Genomic DNA, 4,414 nt, shown 5'->3' on the forward strand with positions numbered 1-4,414 from the left:
TCACAAGGAGGGACTCTGCACCGTCTATCTGAGGCACAGTGGTCTCCCTCGGACATAGGCTCTCCCTTATAATGACCGCTACCCCACCGCCCCTACCCCGGGCCCTCGGCTGATGGAATGCCTGGAAACCCGGCAGGCATAGATCAACAAGGGGAACTCCCCCTTCCATGCCCAGCCAGGTCTCGGTGATACCTGCCAGTTCCGCTCCCCCCTCTTGAATAAGCTCTTGAATGAGGGGGGCCTTATTTACCACGGACCTGGCGTTGCATAACATCAGCCGGTGATCCCGGGCCCGAGGATCTGAAGTCCCTGGAAGCCGAGTAGAGCCCTGAGGATCGGAGCACCCACAAGCTTGTAAGCAGCGTGTGCGTGCTCCCAAAACCCGATATGGTCCTCTGCTCCCGCCGTATCTGCCCCTCCCACTGACCGTACTAATCACACCACCCTCTACTAACCCCCCAGTCTCCTCCCTTACCACTCCGCGCCCCCCAGACTGGACTGGCCTTGGCCTCAAAGAGGGCTCCCCCAAGTCCCCTCGGGCCAACCCCGAACCCCCTAAAAACCCCGAACCCCTTAAAAATTTACTAAAACACCCCTTTAAAAAGACCCTCAGTTTCAACTTCTTTTGGTCTCTTTTAGCTGCATACCACCTCTCGGGGCTCCACACCCCGTCATTGAGGCAGGCCCTTGGAATTGAATTGGGCCACACCTGCGCGAGGGGGGAATCGCGCAGGGTCAGATAGATAGATAGATAGATAGATAGATAGATAGATAGATAGATAGATAGATAACCTTTATTGTCATTTTTTACTGTGGGCACAATGGTTGCCTCTCAATGTGAGAATGTATACTACACCTTGCATAGTGAGGGGGAGAAATTTATCTGGATGAGGCCTTTCCTTGTGGCCTCACTATCCATGTGTCAGATCAGTTAAAATGGGGAGAGAAACTGCTGATGAGGATTTTGGTGCCTGAATGATCAGTATGTAAGGTGTTTTCCTGACTTCTATAACATGGGAGGAGAATTTTATTTATTTATTTATTTGTATCTTGATTGTATTTGTACAAATATTTTTACAAATAACTCAAGATGATGAACAAATCCAACATATCTTCCTCCTATTTTTTCCACCAAAGCCACTCTGTGAAGTGAGTTGGACTGAGACTTGCCCAAAATCACCTAGCCAGCTTTCATGGCTAAGGCCAGACTAGAACTCATCTTATGTTTTCCAGTCTGGTGCCTTAGCCACTAGACTAAACTGGCTCTCACTGAGGACCGAAATGGCTAACAATGTGGGCCAATTTGGCCGTGAGAACCATCAGTTGCTCTTGTTCTTCTTTCTGGCATTGGTGGGGTAGGATGGAGGCCAAACAGCCACTGCTTGAGAAGGAGGCGTTCTTCTCCCTCTTGCTGGGACTCCTGCAACGGAGTTCCTGTTCCCTCCCCTAAAAGGCCTGCAGATCTTGCTCCCAAAACCCCATAGCTTTGAAGCCTCTGGAACAAGACCCTGAAAATGCTTCTCTTGGTTGGTTTTGGATCCTTCTGCAGGATTCAAACTGAGTCAGTCACTGGGACCAAAGAGTTATTCTTCCAAGCTTTCAGGCTTGTGCTGGAGCTCCTCCCCAGGGCTCTAAAGACACACTCTGGAGAGAGAGAAGTTCACGAATGAAGGCGAATCTACATGTCCCAGAATAATGCTGCAGGATCCAATCTGGATCGGTCACTGGGACCAGAGGTTTGATCTTCTGAGCTTTAGGACTCCTGCTGGAGCCCATCCTGAGGGAACGTCTCTCTCGCAGCTTTCGGCTGTTCTCTGCGTGGGGTATTTATATGGAGCCTGGTTGTTTGTGGCTTTTCTGAGTTCCCTGAGGATGAAAGCTTGGAAGAATAAACCTTTGATCCCAGTGAGAGATTGGATCCTGCAACATTATCCTGGGACTGCTACATTGGCTTTCATTCTCTGCCATGCTGGCAGATGCCTCCCATTCCTTCTAAGGTGGATAAGTTACCCAGACAGTGCTGGAGCTCTCAGCCCCACCTCCTGACAACTGGGGTTACTTGGGAGGTCTGGCAGCTCAGCAGGGCCTCTGTGCTTAGAAAAGGCATTTATCCTTTGAGACCTGACAAATAATTTACAGCCCTGTTGTTGAGATGAATTGTCAATTTCTTTAGCTGGTGAGGTAGCAAATAGATGTTTTTGTACCTGCCTATTCTAGGGGACAGATGAAGAAAAAGGAACATGTAATACAGCAGAGGAGAGAATTCTTAATGATTAATTCTGGTATGCCAAGGAGAACCTTTGTCAGAACCTATGTGACATTTCATTTATATGGCATAATGCTAGTCAGCTAACTAAGGTATGTAGGAAGCACATCACAATAGTAATGGGGGACTTTAACTACCCTGACATCAACTGGGAGACAAACTCTGCACCAAGTGTAAGATCAAACAGATTCCTGACAACCCTAGCAGACAACTTTGTCTCCCAAAAAGTAGAGAAGGGAACTAGGGGATTAGCCATTTTGGACCTAATTCTCACTAACAGAGATGAAATGATACTGTAGAAGGTGTTGAAGCAATAGGAACCTTGGGAGGAAGTGATCATGCAATATTGGAATTCAACATTATGGAAGCACAAGCAATAGAACACAGTCAAACTAGAGTCTTGGACTTCAAGAGAGCTAATTTCAATAAACTTAGAGAGTGTTTGGGAAGGATTCCATGGATGAGAATCCTCCAGGGGAAAACAACTCAAGAGGCTTGGGAAATTTTGAAAAGTGAGATAATAAAGCCCAGTCTAGCACAATACCAACAAAGAGGAAAAATAACAGCTCTCAAAAGAAACCAGCATGGCTGCATAAAGAACTCTCTGATCAATTGAAAGATAAAAAGGACAACTATAGAAAGTGGAAAGAGGGACACATAACTACTGTAAGTCAGAATATCAGCAAATAGCCTGCAAAGACAAAGTGAGAAAAGCTAAGGCTCAAAATGAACTAAGGCTTGCAACCAAAGTCAAAAATAACAAAAAAAGCTTCTTTCAACATGTAAAAAACAAGAAAAAAGTGAAGGAAACAATTGGTCCATTAGTGGGTGAAAGTGGGAAGAAGGTGACAAGCAACAGGGAGAAAGCAGAACTATTTAACTCGTTTTTCGCATCTGTCTTTACACAAAGGGAAAAAACAGACCAACCTATCAAAAATAGTGCCATAAAAAACAAAATAGAAATACAAGTTAAGATAGGCAAGAAAATGGTAAGTGAACACCTGTCCAGCCTAGACAAGTTCAAATCACCAGGACCAGATGGATTACACCCCAAGGTTCTTAAGGAACTGGCAGATGTGATCTCAGAACCACTGAACTATATTTTTCAAAGATCCTGGAGCACAGGGGAACTACCAGAGGATTGGAAAAGAGCTGATATAGTTCACATCTTCAAAAAAGGACCCAGGAAATTACAGACCTAACAGCCTAACCTCAATATCTGGGAAGATTCTGGAAAAGATAATCAAACAACGAATTAGCGAACACCTACAGGCAAATAAAGTCATTACTAAAAGCCAACACGGGTTTGTCAAAAACAGATCATGCCAGACAAATCTTATTGCATTCTTTGACCAAGTGACAAAATTAGTGGATCAGAGGAATGCTGTGGATATAATTTACTTGGACTTCAGTAAGGCATTTTACAAAGTAGATCACAACCTACTATTTGATAAGATAGAAAAATGTGGGTTAGACAGCATCACCACCAGATGGATCCGTAGCTGGCTGACCGGCCGTACTCAGCGTGTGGTCCTCAATGGAACTGCATCTACGTGGAGGGAAGTGTGTAGTGGGGTGCCCCAGGGCTCTGTTCTGGGCCCAGTGCTCTTCAACATCTTCATCAACGATCTGGACGAGGGGATAGATGGGGAACTCATCAAATTTGCAGACGACACCAAGCTGGCAGGAATAGCCAACACTCCAGAAGACAGGCTTAGGATATAGGAGGATCTGGACAGACTTGAACACGGCGCTATCTAACAAAATGAAATTCAATGGTGAAAAAAGTAAGGTTCTACATTTAGGCAAGAAAAACCAAATGTACAGGTACAGTATAGGGGGTACCTTGCTCAATAGTAGTAACTGTGAGAGGGATCTCAGAGTCCTAGTGGACAATCATTTAAATATGAGCCAGCAGTGTGCTGCAGCTGCCAAAAAAGCCAACACACTGCTAGGCTGCATTAACAGAGGGATAGAATCAAGATCACGTGAAGTATTAATACCACTTTACAATGCCTTGGTAAGGCCACACTTGGAATATTGCATCCAGTTTTGGTCACCACGATGTAAAAAAGATGTTGAGACTCTAGAAAGAGTACAGAGAAGAGCAACAAAGATGATTAGGGGACTGGAGGCTAAAACATATAA

The sequence above is a fragment of the Protobothrops mucrosquamatus genome, unplaced genomic scaffold (genome assembly GCF_001527695.2).
Source record: "Protobothrops mucrosquamatus isolate PMUCROS unplaced genomic scaffold, P.Mucros_1.0 scaffold115, whole genome shotgun sequence".
In the NCBI taxonomy this organism is placed as follows: domain Eukaryota; kingdom Metazoa; phylum Chordata; class Lepidosauria; order Squamata; family Viperidae; genus Protobothrops; species Protobothrops mucrosquamatus.